The sequence below is a fragment of the Canis lupus genome, chromosome 7, assembly GCF_048164855.1.
Source record: "Canis lupus baileyi chromosome 7, mCanLup2.hap1, whole genome shotgun sequence".
Taxonomy (NCBI): Eukaryota; Metazoa; Chordata; class Mammalia; order Carnivora; family Canidae; genus Canis; species Canis lupus.
This window is the reverse complement of record NC_132844.1, coordinates 49,829,687-49,846,262: the sequence shown is the minus strand read 5'-3', so window position 1 is coordinate 49,846,262 and position 16,576 is coordinate 49,829,687. Positions and strand designations below refer to the sequence as shown.

The following is a 16,576-nucleotide window of genomic DNA, read 5'->3' as shown; positions in this document are numbered from 1 at the left end:
AAAATTCCTCTCAAAATACGAATTCAGTTTCTGTTGAAAATGATCCAACCATTTACAAATGATCTAGCTTGTGCCCAGTATAATGCTAAAACTATTAAACATCCCGTGGAGTCAAATAAAATTTAATTAGAGGAGGGTTTATTTTTCCTTACTATTCTCTAAGCTTTCAGATTGTTTCATATTCAGTTTTTTTATTCCAGGGCAAAACAGGACAACACATAAGTCATAACTATTTAGCCTTCATTATACATCTCTAGTTTGTTATTATGCCCTATTGGTTTTCTGGAACATATTCTATTTCATCCTCTAATTCAGATCTGAGAATCCAGATCCAAAGAAACAATTTGCTCTTGATATCATTACTACAGCCCCTCACCTTCAGTAGAATATCAACTTTATGGCCAATAATGGGGAAGGAATTGACCATCCATTCCTTTTTCCCCATTACAAGAATCTCAAGGTTATTTATTTATTTATTTATTTAAAATATCTTGTTCTCATTCCTAATATTCCCTAATAGCTAGTCAACAAGAAGAAAACTCTATAACTCTTTTTTTGTATTTCATTAGTCATTAAGGATCTGGGTGGTGTTTGGTAACAATTTATTGAAATGACATTATATGACACGATTCTTGTTTAGTAATTTAGTCATTTTAAAATTTCGGTCTTTTACTGAACAAATACATAGGTGCAGAGTGATTACTGTGTCTTAAGCACTGAGCACATGGTTGTAAAAGAGCTTTGAGGCTACAAATATAATTCCCAATTATCTGCCCAGCTGAAATCATTTTATATGATTTATAAGCACTCCATTAACCAACTTGTGTCCATACATTCATATTCCCCCATTTTCCCCTTTGCCGCCTTGAGCTTTCCACATGCCTAATGCCCCTTCCTTGCAAAGGATCTTTACACTTGCTGTTCCTTTCACATGAAATAGTCTTTTCTCTTTTATTTAGCACCATAATTTTTTTAGACTTCACCTCACAAATTATGTTTTATGGATGGACACATTGGGCAAGGTCATATCTTCTATACACAGCTAGAAAAAAGATGGGTTTCTTCTTTATAGCACTTATCACAAGTACAATTGTCGCTTTGATTTCCCCCTCTAGATAGTTCTATAAGGACCTATGGCTGATTTTACTCATAGTTACATCTCTAGCACATCATACAACCTGGCCCCTATTTGGCCTGGCTGACAGTTGCTTTCCCAGGATCCAGTCTCACTTCTGTACATAAAATTATGATTTTATTTAGGGTAACAATATGCTCAAGAGAAATGCTTGAATTCCCTGACTCTCTAACAACTAAGTATAGTGATGACACAATTCTGGCTAATGACTGGGAAGACTAGAATTTTCCTGATAAAGAGACAGATGTAGCAAGACTGCTGTTGCCCTCATTTCTGACCTTGAATGTGAATGTAAAGATTGGATCTATACAAGCTATTTTGAGACCAGAGGAAACCAGCAGAAAGATGAAAAAAACATACTTTCATCATGGTGAAGCAGAAATATTAGCATTACAGTGTTGTGGTCACTTACATAGACAGGACAGCCCTCCACCCAAAGTTGGTTCAAATATTGAGACTGAGGATGCTTCTATATAATACACCAAAATGTGAAGAGGTATATTTCTCACATTTTGAATCTTTTTGAGAAGACCAGAGAAGATATACAAGCAGATATAAAGATGGTTTGTGCAAAGAAGAAAGGGGATGATTGGCCCTGGATTTTATTCTGGCTAGGCGGTAGGGCCAAGGTGGAGGTTCTTACAGTTTGAACTTACTTGCTGGTGATTGCATGGTTTAAACTTCCTCACAAGCAACAATGGTAGGTGCACCCGGGCTTTCCTCTCAACTTGCCCATATGTGGTAGGGAAGGCTGGGGGAGATTTTAAAAGCTGTCAGTGGTTACATGCCAAAAGGGAGTCAGACATTTTATTACATAGAGCATAGATCAGTAACCGCATCCATGTACTCCTCCATGCTTGTCACGAGCAGGCAGTCAAAATCCTAAGCATACAATAGGTGCTGAAAAAATAAATGCTTTGTATTCATCTTTGAGGTATAATTGAACTATAATGTGTTCCAAGTATATAACTTAATGATTCAGTATTTTATATATTAAAATTATCACAATAAATCTAGTTAACATCTGTCACCATAATTATAAAAATTTTTCCTTGTGGCTTTTAAGATTATTAGCAACTTTCAAAGATAGAATACAGCATTAACTATAGTCACAAAGTTGTACTGCATCTCTCACTTTTTTTTTTTTTTAGATTTTATTTGAGAGACAGAATGAGTGAGCGCATAGGTGGGAGAAGGGGCAGAGGGAGAGGGACAAGCAGACTCGGGGTGAGGCAGGGAGCCCCATGCCAGGCACTATCCTACGACCCTGGGATCACAACCCAAGCCAAAAGCAGAAGCTTAACAGATTGATCCACCCAGGTACGCCTCTGTGATTTAAAACTAAAAATTTGTACCTGTTTTGCCTACCTATCTATCCCCTCCATCCTCACTTCTGGGAATCACCCATGTGTTAGCTGTATCTAAGAGCTAGTCTTTATTTTTTAATTCTTTCAAGATTCTACATATGAGGTCATGTGACATTTTTTCTTTATTTCATTTAGCATAATGCCCTCAAGGGCCATCCTTGTAACAAATAGCAAGATTTCATTCTGTTTTATGGCTAAATGATATTTCATCATATATACATATATAAATACACATATATACATACATACATATATGTTCAAGTATTTCTAAATCATATCCACATAAGCATATCATCTTTATCCATTCATGTGTCAATGGATACTTAGGTTGTTTCCCTTTCTTGGCTATTGTAAATAATGTTGCAATAAACATATTTCAAGTTAGTTTTAGTTTCCTTCAGATAAATACTCAGAAATAGAATTGTTTAACTATATGGTAGGTCTCTTTTTAGTTTGTGAGGAACCTCCATACTGTTTACCATAGTGGCTGTGCTAGCTTACATTCCCACTAATGATGCATAATGGTGGCCTTTTCTCTATATTTTCACCAAAGCTTGACTTTTTGATGATCAACATTTTAACATGTGGGAGGTGATACCTCCTTATGGTTTTGGTTCATATTTCCCTATGCTTAGTGATGTTGAGCATCTTTTCATGTACCTATTGACTATTTGTATGTCTTCCTTGGAAAAGTATCTATTCAGATCTTCCCCTCTTTTAAAACAGATTGTGTGGTTTCTTGCTATTGAGTTGTAGGAATTGATCTATTTTGGATTTTAACCTTTAACAGATACCTGATTTGGGAATATTTTCTAATCAAGTTCTTTCATTTTGTTGTTGATTTTCTTAGACTTGCAGAAACTTTCTAGTTTGATGTAGTCCCACCTGTTTTTTTAGTTGTCATTGTTGCCTTTGCTTTTGCAGTAAAATCTTAAAAAACAAACAAACAAAAACCTCACCAACACCAATGTCAAAGAATTTACTGCCTAGGGTTTTTTTCTGAGAATTTTATGGTTTCTGCTCTCATATTCGAGTTTTTAAGCCATTTTGACTTTATTTTTGTATATGGTATAAGGAAGTCGTCCAGTATCATTCTTTTGCATGTAACTGTCCAGTATTCCCACCATCATTTATTGAACAGATTCTGATACTTCAAACTCTGTTCTTTCTTTTTTTAAAAGATGTATTTATTCATGAGATACACAGACTGAGAGAGGCAGAGACATAGGCAGAGGGAGAAGCAGGCTTCCCACAGGAAGCCTGATGCAGGCCTCGATCCCAGATCCCAGGATCATGACCTGAGCCAAAGGCAGGAGGCCAACTGCTGAGCCACCCACACATCCCCAAACTTTATTCTTTCAAGATTGCTATGACTATTCAGGATCTTTTGTGGTTCTATACACATTTTATAATTTCTTTCTATGTTGCATTTCTTGAAAAATGCTATTAGAATTAATGGAGAGTCCACTGAATCTGCACATTACTTTGGGTATTATGGACATTTTAAGATTCTTTCAATCCATGGTCATAAATATCTTCCTACTTATTTGTGTCTTCAATTTCTCATCAATGTCTTAAAGTTACCATTGTAGAAGTCTTTCACCTTCTTGGTTAAATTTGTATCTGAGGTGTATTTTTTTAATTTAAATTTTAGTTAATAGTACAATGTTAGTTTCAGGTGTAGAATTTAGTGATTCGTCGTTTACACATAATACATAGTACTCATCACACCAAGTATTGTTTATGCAATTTTAAGTGGAATTCTCTCAATTTTTTCTCATACCTTGTTAGTGTAGAGAAATGTAAAAGATTTCTATATATTTATTTTTGTATACTGCAACTTTACTGAATTTATCAGTTCCAGTAGTTTTTATGGTGAGGCTTTAGAATTTTCTATATATCATGTCATATGCAAATAGTAATAGTCTTCTTTCTTTCCAATTTAGATACTTTTTCTTGCCTCATTGTTCTTGCTAGGACTTCTAATAGTATGTTGGATAAAAGGTCAGAGTGAGCATCCTTATATTGTTACCAATCTTAGAGGAAAGGCTTTTAGCCTTTTCACTGAATATGATGTTGTGAGCTTATAATATATGGCCATTAGTGAGTTGGAGTATGTTCCTTCCATGCCCACTTTGTTGAAAGGATTTTTTTATTATTTTATTGTAAATACATATGAAACTATGTCAAATGTTTTTTCCTGCGTATCTTGGGATGATCATGAGATTTTTAACCTTCATTTTGTTAATGTATCATGTTGATTGACTTGCAGATGAATCATCATTCCTGCATCCCCAAAATCCCACTTGATCATGTTATGATGCTTTTAATGTATTGTTAAACTTGGTTTGCCAATATTTGTTAAGGATATTTGTTTCTATGTTCATGAGGAATCTTGGCATGTAATTTTTTGTTGTCCTTGTCTGGTTTTGGTATCAGGGTAATGCCACCCTTGGAAAATGAATTTGAAAGTACTCCCTTCTCTCTCTCTCTCTTTCTTTCTCTCTCTTTTTCGGAAGAGTTTGAGAAGTATTAATATTCTTAATTCATCTTTGAATGTTTGGTAGAATCCACAAGTGAAGCTGTCTGGTCCTGGACTTTTGTTTGTTGGAAAGCTTTTAATTACTGCTCAATCTCCCTATCACTAATTAATCTATTCATATTTCCTATATACTCATGATATACTCTTATAAAATTGTATAGGGGGACACCTGGGTGGCTCAGTGGTTCAGTGTCTGCCTTCAGCTCAGGGCATGATCCCGGGATGGAGTCCCACATCAGGCTTCCTGCATGGACCCTGCTTCTCCCTCTGTTTATGTCTCTGCATCTCTCTCTGTCTCTCATGAATAAATAAAATATTTTTTTAAAAATGTCTAGGTCTTAACTATATCTTTATGTCATTTAATTTATTGGTATACATTTATCCATTGGTATATATTTATCTTATAATGCTTTGTATTGCTTTGGTATCAGTTGTAATATCTTTGTTACTGATTTTTATTTGAGCCTTCTTTTTTCAAGTATGTCTAGCTGAGGGTGTGTCAGTTTATCTTTTTAAAGAACCAGCTCTTGGTTTCATTTTTTTGTGTGTGTGTTTTTATTCTCCACTTCATTTATAAATACTTGTTAAAGGTCGGAAAAATCAATGAAAATTTATAAGGTATGCAAAGGCCTAGACTTTCAGAGTTGTAAATTTTATATTATTCTGTATATACTATGTCTTTTAACTTGGGCATTGTAACAAAGAACTAAAGACAGGTAATAAGTAAATTTACAAAATGGTACATGGTTGTCTACACATGCTAGAGTTTGAGGCCAGGTAGCGAGTCAAATCAAATGAAGTAATTTGGAGCCATTATGACAGAGACAGATAAAGGTTGGCACAGAAACAGGCAAGTATATAGGAGTATATAATGGATCTAAAATTAAGATGAAGTTTTCCTAGATTTTTTTTTCTCGTGTTTGATTTCTAATTTCAAAGTGTGTGATCAGAAAACATGCGTGGTATGACTTCACCTTTTTTGAATTTATGGAGTCTTGTTTTGTGACCTAATATGTGATCTGTTCTGGAGAATGTTCTCTGTGTACTTGAAAAGAATGTGGGGGGGAGGTAGGGCGAGCAGGGGCCTCCGCTCATCCGGTCCCACCAACTCACCTAGGTAACTTCCAAATCATCCTGAACACCTACAAATTCGACCTGAGATTTAAAGAGAAAACAGAAAGCTACGCAGAGAAGGGTTTGCACTTCTAACAAAGTAGGAAGGAGGGGGAAAAAAAAATCAAGTGGGGGAGGGGCCCCGGGAGGAGCCAGCTAAGGCCTGCAGGGAAAGTCCCCAGGACAGGAGAGCCCAGCCCTGGGGAAGCAGGAATTTTCAAAATCCACACCGGATTCTTCCCGGAGGGAAAGGTGCTCAGCAGGGAACTCGGGCAGGACCACAGGAGGGGCGGTGGGGCCGTCAGGTGCCTGGGTCACTAACAGAGGAGGTACACCCGGAGAGAGTGCCCCACACTGCAGATGGAGCTCGGTAAAGGGCTGGAGCGCCCGGCGGCGGGGCCTCGGGGAGAAGCCGGGGGTCAGGCGGGGGCTCTGGGCAGAGGGGGCTGCGCCCTGCTGCCTTCTGGAGCCGCGGCCTCGGGAGCACGATTCCAGCAGCGCAGGCCCCAGATCCCAGAGCACTGGGGGACACAGCCCAGGATCCTGCGCTCTCCCGGGACAGGCAGAGGCTGGGAGGACACAGGACCGTGAGGACACTCCTGCCGCTGGGCCCCCCAAACTGTGCAGGTCAGCGCCCCCTGCCGCTCCTGGAGCACCTAGGCCATTGCAGACTGGGAGACTGTGGTAGTTACTGCGGGAGCTGACTCCAGGGCTGGAGAGCTGGCTACCGCCAGTGGGGTTGTCCCTCCTGGTGTCACTGTGCCTGGGAGAGGCAGGGCTGCCAGGGAACACGGGCCTCACGAGGTAACCAGCTCCCACTGACCCTGGCACCCGGCGTGGGGGGTTGGGGCAGCTCCCCCAGGTGCACACACCTGAGAGCACAGCAGCCCCTCCCCCAGAAGACCAGCTAGAAGGACAGGGGAAGAGCAGGTTCTGGACCCAGCAGCGCTGGAAAGCTCCAGGGGAAGTCGAGGGATTTACAGTATATAGAACCAGAGGATACCCCTTCATTTTCCCCTCTTTTTCCAGTACAACTCGTTTTTATCAGACTAAAATTTTCCATTTTTTTTCTTTTTCCACCTTAACTACAATATTTTACCACCTCTTCATTTTTAAGTCTCTTCCTTTTTGTCTTTTAGATTTCTACAATTACAGGTATTAGATATATTTTCCACTTTTAGGTTCCCTTCAACATACTCAATTTTGGAAGGTATACAAGATATGTTTTTTTATTTTGTGTTTGTTTTCTCTGCCTCATTTGTTTTACAATGGTGGAAGTTGATACCTTCTAAAACATGACCAGCATGCACCCAGAACCAAGTGGTATATCGTGCTGGTTCATTCTGTGAGATTATATTCTCTCTTCATTCCCATTCTGCCCCCTCTTCTATCGCATTTAGGTTTTGGTGGTCAATGGTGGGGCTTTCTACTCGTATTTCTGGTTTATATAAATTTGGGACTGAGCATCTTCTAACATACAGAACAATATACTCAGAACCAAGAGGATTACCCTCTAGGATCCTCAGGTAGACTACATTCTCCCTCCACTACAACTTGATTACCACCACCGTCTCCCTGTCACCCCTTCCTTGTTTTCTTTTTTTTTTTTTTTTTCTGATTTTTTTTCTCTTTCTCTCTCTCTTTTTTTTTTTTTCTTCTTTGGGATTCTTGGGCTTTTATTTTTTACTACTTTGTTTTAAAAATTTTTCGCTTTAGTGGTACTTTTGTTTTATTTTGTTCTGGCTTTGTTTTCATTTTCTGGGCTCTGACCTCGTCAGAATCATCTAGGGTGAAATTTACTTAGGTCATGGTTGATATTCTTGACTCAGCCCACTCCTACAGCCACTCTGCGCTGAGCAAAATGACTAGAAGGAAGAACTCCCCACAAAAGAATCAGAAACTGTACTCTCTGCCACAGAGTTACAGAATTTGAATTACAATTCGATGTCAGAAATCTGATTGAGAAGCACAATTATAAAGCTACTGGTGGCTCTGGAAAACAAAGGATTCAAGAGGCTTCATGACTTCAGAATTTAGATCTAATCAGGACAAAATTAAAAATCAGTTGAGATGCATTCCAAACTAGAGGTCTTAATGACAAGGGTTAATGAAGTAGAAGAGTGAGCAACATAGAAGAGAGGTTCACAGCAAGGAAGGGAATTGAGGAAAAAGAAAGACTATGAGGAAAGGGTAAGGAATATGATAGCCTCAGAAGGAAGAATCTACATATAATTCAGGTGTCAGAGGGCACCGAGAGGGACAGAGGACCAGAAAGCATATTTGAACAAATCATAGCTTAGAACTTCCCTAATTTGGGGAGGGAGATAGAGAGATCCAGGAGATAGAGAGGTCCCCTCCCCCCCCCAAAATCAATAAAAACCATTCAACACCTTGACATTTAATAGTGAAACTTGAAAATTCCAAAGATAAAGATAAAATCCTTAAAGCAGCAAGAGACCAGAGATTCCTAACTTACATGGGGAGAAATATTAGATTAACAGCAGACCTCTCCACAGAGACACAGCAGGCCAGAAAGGGATGGCAGGATGTATTCAGGGTCCTAAACTAAATGAGAAGAATATGCAGCCAAGAATACTATATCCAGCAAGGCTCTCATTCAGAATAGAAGGAGAGATAAAGAGCTTCCAAGATAGGCAGAAACTGAAAGAATATGTGACCACAAAACCAGCTCTGCAATAAATATTAAGGGGGACCCTGTAAAAGAGAGAGGAAGCCCAAATAAATAATCCACAAAAACAGGGACTGAATAAGTATTGCAATGAGACTAAATTCATATCTTTCAATAATTACTCTGAATGTGAATGGCCTAAATGATCCCCCAAAAGATGCAGGGTTTTGGACTCAATAAAAAAGCAAGACCCATCTATTTGCTGTCTACAAGAGACTCATTTTAGACCTAAGGACACTTCTAGCCTGAAAATGAAGGGTTGGAGAACCATTTACCTTTCAAATGGTCCTCAAAAGAAAGCTGGGGTAGCAATCCTCATATCAGATAAATCAAAGTTTATCCCAAAGACTATAGTAAGGGATGAAGAGGGACACTATATCATACTTAAAGTCTTTCCAACAAGAAGATCTAACAATCATGAATATTTATGCCCCTAATGTGGTAGCTGCCAAGTAGATCAATCAATCAATAGCCAAAGTAAAGAGATACTTAGATAATAATACACTAATAGGAGACTTCAACATGACACTTTCTGCAAATGACAGATATTCTATGCACAACATCACCAGAGAAACAAGGGCTTTAAATGATAAACTGGGTCAGATGTATTTCACAGATATATACAGAACTTTGCATCTGAATGCAACTGAATACACATCCTTCTCAAGTGCACATGGAACTTTCTCCAGGATAGATCATATACTGGGTCACAAATAAGGTCTCAACCAATATCGAAAGATTGGGATTGTCCCCTGCATATTTTCAGACCACAATGCTTTGAAACTAGAACTCAATCACAAGAAGAAATTTGGAAGAAACTCAACACGTGGAGGTTAAAGAGCATCCTACTAAAAGATGAATGGGTCAGCGAGGAAATTTGGGAAGAAGTAAAAAGATTCATGGAAACTAATGAAATGATGATACAACCATTCAAAATTTTTGGGATACAGCAAAAGCAGTACTAGGAGGGAAATACATCACAATACAAGCATCCCTCAAAAAATTGGAAAAAACTCAAATATACAAGCTAACCTCACATCTTAAGGAACTGGAGAAAAAACGGGAAAGAAAAAAAAAAACTTACACCAAGGAGAAGAGTGATAATAAAGATTGAAGCAGAACTCAATGAAATAGAGACCAGAAGAACAGTAGAACAGATCAACAAAACCAGGAGTTGGCTCTTTGAAAGAGGTAATAAGATAGAGAAACCATTAGCCAGCCTTATTAAAAAGAAAAAAAGACTCAAATTAATAAAATCATGAATGAAAGAGGAGAGATCACCACCAATACCAAGGAAATACAAGCAATTTTTAAAACATTATGAGTAGGTATACGCCAATAAATTAGGCAATCTAGAAGAAATGGATGTGTTTCTGGAAACCCAAAAATTACCAAAACAGGAACAGGAAGAAATAGAAAACCTGAACAGGCCGATAACCAGGGAGGAAATTGAAGCAGTCATCAAAAAACCTCCCAAGACACAAGTCCAGGGCCAGATGGCTTCCCAGGGAAATTCTATCAAACGTTTAAAGAAGAAACAAAACCTATTCTACTAAAGCTGTTCCAAAGGATAGAAAGGGACAGAATACTTCCAAACTTGTTTTATGAGGCCAGCATCACCTTAATTCCAAAACCAGACAAAGACCCCACCGAAAAGGAGAATTATAGACCAATATCCCTGATGATCACAGATGCAAAAATTCTCAATGAGATACTAGCCAATAGGATCCAACAGTACATTAAGAAGTGAGATTTAAGGATCCCTGGGTGGCACAGCGGTTTAGCGCCTGCCTTTGGCCCAGGGCACAATCCTGGAGACCCAGGATCGAATCCCACGTCGGGCTCCCGGTGCATGGAGCCTGCTTCTCCCTCTGCCTGTGTCTCTGCCTCTCTCTCTCTCTCTCTCTCTCTCTCTCTCTCTCTGTGTGACTATCATAAATAAATAAAAAAAAAATTAAAAAAAAAAGAAGTGAGATTTATCCACTTCTTATCTATCCACAGTGACCAAGTGGGATTTATCCCCAGGATGCAAGGTTGTTTCAACACTCATAAAACAATCAACGGGATAGATCACATCAACAAGAGAAAAAAGAAGAACTATGTGTTCCTCTCAATAGATTCAGAGAAAGCATTTGACAAAATACAGCATCCATTCCTGATCAAAAGTGTAGGGATAGAGGGAACATTCCTCAGCATATGAAAAGCCATCTACGAAAAGCCCACAGCAAATATCATTCTCAATGGGGAAACACTGTGAGCCTTTCCCCTAAGATCAGGAACACGATTGGGATGTCCACTCTCACCACTACTATTCAACATAGTACTAGAAGTCCTAGCCTCAGCAATCAAACAACAAAAAGAAATAAAAGGCATTCAAATTGGCAAAGAAGAAGTCAAACTCTCCATCTTCACAGATGACATGAGCTATACAAAGAATACCCAAAAGACTTGGGTATTCTTTTACCCAGATTGCTAGAACTCATACAGCAGTTCGGCAGTGTGGCAGGATATAAAATCAATGCCCAGAAGTCAGTGGCATTTCTATATGCTAACAATGAGACTGAAGAAAGAGAAATTAAGGAGTCAATCGCATTTACAATTGCACCCAAAAGCATAAGATACCTAGGAATAAACCTAACCAAAGAAGTAAAGGATCTATACCCTGAAAACTACAGAACACTTCTGAAGAAAATTGAGGAAGACACAAAGAGATGGAAAAATATTCCATGCTCATGGATTGGCAGAATTAATATTGTGAAAATGTCTATGCTACCATGGGCAATTTACACGTTCAATGCAATCCCCATCAAAATACCAGGGACTTTCTTCAGAGAGTTGGAACAAATCATCTTTTAAGATTTGTGCAGAAACAGAAAATTCCCCGAATAACCAGGGTAATATTGAAAACGAAAACCATAGCTGGGGACATCACAATGCCAGATTTCAAGTTGTACTACAAAGCTTTATCATCAAGATAGTGTGGTAGTGGCACAAAAAGACACATAGATCAATGGAACAGAATAGAGAACCCAGAAATGGGCCCTCAACTCTATGGTCAACTAATATTCGACAAAGCAAGAAAGACTCTCCACTGGAAAAAGGACAGTCTCTTCAACAAATGGTGCTGGGAAAATTGGACAGTCACATGCAGAAGAATGAAACTAGATCATTCTCTTACACCAGACAAAGATAAACTCAAAAATGGATGAAAGATCTCAACGTGAGACAAGAATCCATCAAAATCCTAGAGGAGAACACAGGCAACATGCTTTTTGAACTTGGCCACAGCAACTTCTTTCAAGATACATCTATGAAGACAAGGGAAACAAAAGCAAAACTTAATTATTGGGACTTTCAAGATAAAAAGCTTCTGCACAGCAAAAGAAACAGTCAACAAAACTACAAGACAACCTATAGAATGGGAGAAGATATTTGCAAATGGCATATCAGATAAAGGGCTAGTATCCAAGATCTATAAAGAACTTATTAAACTCAACAGCAAAGAAACAAACAATCCAATCATGAAATGGGCAAAAGACACGAATAGAAATTTCTCCAAAGAAGACCTACACATGGCCAACAAGCACATGAGAAAATGCTCCGCATCACTGGCCATCAGGGAAATACAAATCAAAACCGCTATGAGATACCACCTCACACCAGTGAGAATGCGGAAAATTAACAAGACAGGAAACAGCAAATGTTGGAGAGGATGTGGAGAAAGGGGAACCCTCTTGCACTGTTGGCGGGAATATGAACTGGTACAACCAATCTGGAAAACTGTGTGGAGGTGCATCAAAGAGTTAAAAATAGAGCTACTCTACAACCCAGCAATTGTAGTGCTGGGGATTTACCCCAAAGATACAGATGCAGTGAAACACCGGAACACCTGCACCCCAATGTTTATAGCAGCAATGTCCATAACAGCCAACTGTGGAAGAGCCTCGATGTCCATTGAAAGATGAATGGATAAAGAAGATGTGGCCTATATATACAATGGAATATTACTCAGCCATTAGAAATGACAAATACCCACCATTTGCTTCTATGTGGATGGAACTGGAGGGTATTACACTGAGTGAAGTAAGCCAATCAGAGAAGGACAATCATCATATGGTTTCACTCATACAGAGAATATAAAAAATAGTGAAAAGGATTATAGGGAAAGGAGAGAAAATGAGGAAAAATCAGAAAGAGTGACACAGCATGAGAGACTCCTAACTCTGGGAAATGAAAAAAGGGTAGTGGAAGGGGAGGTCTGTGGGGGGTTTGGGTGACTGGGTGATGGACACTGAGGAGGGCACTTGATGGGATGAGCACTGGGTGTTATACTCTATTGGTAAATCAAACTCTGATTAAAAAAAAATACAAAAAAAAAAAGAGAAAAGAATGTGTATTCTGCTCTAGGATGGAATGTTGTGAATATGTCAAATCCCTCAGGTCCAGTGTGTCATTCAAAGGCACTGCTTCCTTATTTTCTGTTGGGATGATCTGTCCATCAAAGTAAGTGGTGTGTTAAAATCCCCTACTATTATTGTATTGCTATCAACTCATTCCTTTATGTTTGTTATTAACCATTTTTCATATTTGGGTGCTCCCATGTGGGTGCATATAGATTTATAATGGTTATATCTTTTTGGATGTCCCCTTTATTATTATGTTGTATTCTTCTTTGTCTTTTGGTGTAGTCTTTGTTTTAAAGCCTATTTTGTCTGATGGAGTATTGCTACTCTAGGTTTCTTTTGACCTCCATTTCCGTGATAAATATCACTCCATCTTCTTACTTGCAATCTGCAGGTGTCCTGAGGTATGAAATGAGTCTCTTGTAGGCAGAAAATACACTTTTGTTTGTTTGTTTAAAATCTCCTGCCACCCGGTCTTTTGACTGGAGAATTTAGTCCATTTACATTCAAAGTAATTATTGATAGATACGTATTCGTTGACATTTTGTTACTTGTTTTGTGGTTGTTTTTGTCATTTTTCTCTGATCTATCTTCTCTTTCTCTCTTTCATGGTTCTTTGGTTTTCTTTAGTGACATATTTGGGTTCCTTATTCCTTATTTCTTTTGCATATCTACTACTGTTTTTTTGTTCACATTCAGTTTATGTACATCTTTTGCATATATCAGTTTAATTGAGCTTAAATTTAAACTCTTTATTTTCTCTTCATGTTTCAGATATTTGGTAACAATTTTTATATCCTTTTATTTTGTGCTTCCTATTTTTCTTGACTCATGTGATTTTTGTTTTCCATTCCTAGTCTCCCTTATCATTTTTTAAATAGCTGGTTTAGAGGTCATGATTTATTTTAACTTTTGTTTGGGGAAAATCTCTCTTTCTATTCTTTTTTTTTTTTTCTCTTTTTTTCTCTTTCTATTCTGATGGATGGATAGCCTTGCTGTGCAAAGTGTTCTTGCCTACAGATTTTTCACTTTCACTACTTTGAATACATCATTCCACTCTTCTCTGAACTGCAAAGTTTCTGCTGAAAAATCACTTTATTATCTTATGGGGTTTCCTTCATATGTAGATGTCTTCTCACAACCTTTAAAATTCTTTAGTACTATTTTTTGCCATTTTACGTCTTGGTGTGGACCTCCTTGGGTTGAACTTGTTAGGGAATCTCTGTGCCTCCTGAATCTGGATCTCTGTTTCCCTCTTCAGATTAGGGAAGTTTTCAGCTCTTATTTCTTCAAATATATTTTCTGTGCCCCTTTCTCTGCTCCTTCTGGGATCCCTATAATATGAATGTTACTAAGCTTGATGTCTCTAAGTCTGTTCTCCATATGCAGTATTTGTTGGTCTATCCTCTGTTCAGCATGGTTGCTTTCCATTACTCTATCCTCCAGGTCACTAATGTATTCCTCTGTTTCTTTCTTTCTTCTTTTCTTTTCTTTTCTTTTTCTTTTCTTTTCTTTTCTTTTCTTTTCTTTTCTTTTCTTTTCTTTTCTTTTCCTTTCTTTTCTTTCTTTCTGTTTTTGTTTGAGAGTTGAGTGAGTAGGGGAAGGAGCAGAGGGGGAGAGAGACAACCCAAGTAGGCTCCATGCTCAGCACAGAATCTGACATGGGCCCTGATCCCATGACCCTAAGATCCTGACCTCAGGCCAAAATCAAGAGTTGGCCACTTAACTGACCGAGCCACCAAATGCCCGTTTTTTTTTTTAACCCACAAGAGAACCTATACTTTTCATTAACACCATACTAACGTGTATGTGAGGCATTTCTAGGAAAAGTGTTCCAAACATTAAATATATCTTGGCTTCTGAGATTCTGCTGAGCTTCTCCATCTTCAGGGATTTTTAAATAGTAGGTGGAATAGAAAATGCCAAGAGGTGAGATAAGAGTAAGAGCTCTGCCAAATTAGGAAGATAAAGGCATAGTTTCCCAAAACAACACAGTCTTGGGATACTGAGGGCAGGGCTTATACTTTACCCTATATATCTTAATAGCAACTGAGACTGTTAACTAATGAACTAAAAGAAATAAATGAAGTTTATAATAAGGCCCCCATATTAAGGTAAAAGTATGTCAATTCATTTGTTCATGCAACATATACTCATGAGGTTCTATAATGTGTTAGATATCATGAGTCACAGGGGCTATAAAAGTATATATGATACAGACTTTGATTTCAGAAGTTCATAGTCCCATCAGATGGGTACATAGCAAATAATTACACTGAAGAGTGATCAAGTATAAACAAGTTCCAGTGGGAATATGCTGGATGAAGAGCAGCTACCCAAGAGAGAAGATAGCAGAGGCCAAGGAGCATAAGGAAAGGCAGGACGTTGGGGGGTAGTTTGGTTTTGAGGGCATTTGAATGGAGACTGTGTAAAGTAGTAGAGGATAACAAAGGTAAACTTGAATAGTAGATGAAAATCCATTTTGAGAATGGTCGTGTTTGTTGTGAGGAGTTTTTAAAACTGGAGGAGAAATAAATACTGAGTGCTAATTATTTCCTACAGAAATTTGATTCTTTAGGTAGTTAGGATATAACATGGAAATTTTCACTCACCTGGGAAAGTCCTGTATCTTTAACAGCCTGTCCCTAATTCATCTAGGTAAATGATATTATATACAAGTTATGAGACATAAAAAATTACTTTTCTAAAACAAACAATGTAAAGATAGAAATAGATGATACCCCTTCAAAACTGCTGACTTGCAACTCTAGGCACCTATTCAAATATTCTGCCAATGATGCTAATGTGTTTATGGCTCACTGAAATGGTTTTAGAAAATTTTTTGCACTCTTGTGAATTAACTAGAAAATTGAAAATACCTCTTGTGTCAAGTTTTAGAAATAACTGAATATCTTTTGGATAGGCTTAGTGAATAATGTGGGTGGTTGGATTGGTATTATGTTAACTATTAGCAAAAGGTAAAATAATATGGTGAATATTATCTTAATATTAGCATAATAAAGAGACAATGTGACTACATCAGTGAAATTTTAGGGTTTTTTTTTGTTTTGTTTTGTTTTTGTATGGAAAAGACACAATGCAATCTAATTCTAAAAGGTAGTATCATTGACATGAATGCATGGCTTCCCTAAATGCCAATTTGAAGGACAATCTTTCCTATACACACAAAATATTTAATGATGATGGTGTACTGTTAGAGTCCACTGGGTCCAGAGAATAGCTTCTACTCATCCAAGTGCTAAAATACCAGGAGGAGAAGCAGACTAGGAGTATAGCAATGTCTGTGTTGTCCACCATCCTTTACAT

At 38.0% G+C, this 16,576-nt stretch overlaps 1 long non-coding RNA gene across 3 annotated transcripts in view; it reads left to right on the top strand.

Moving 5' to 3' along the window:
- Positions 1 to 6,094: 6,094 nt before the first annotated feature.
- Positions 6,095 to 16,576, top strand: part of LOC140636835 (uncharacterized) — a 161,334-nt gene continuing 150,852 nt past the window's right edge. For all 3 annotated transcript variants that reach the window (XR_012034065.1, XR_012034064.1, XR_012034066.1), the window contains exon 1: positions 6,095 to 6,161. This is a non-coding gene — a long non-coding RNA (uncharacterized lncRNA). The remainder of the gene's footprint in view (positions 6,162 to 16,576) is intronic.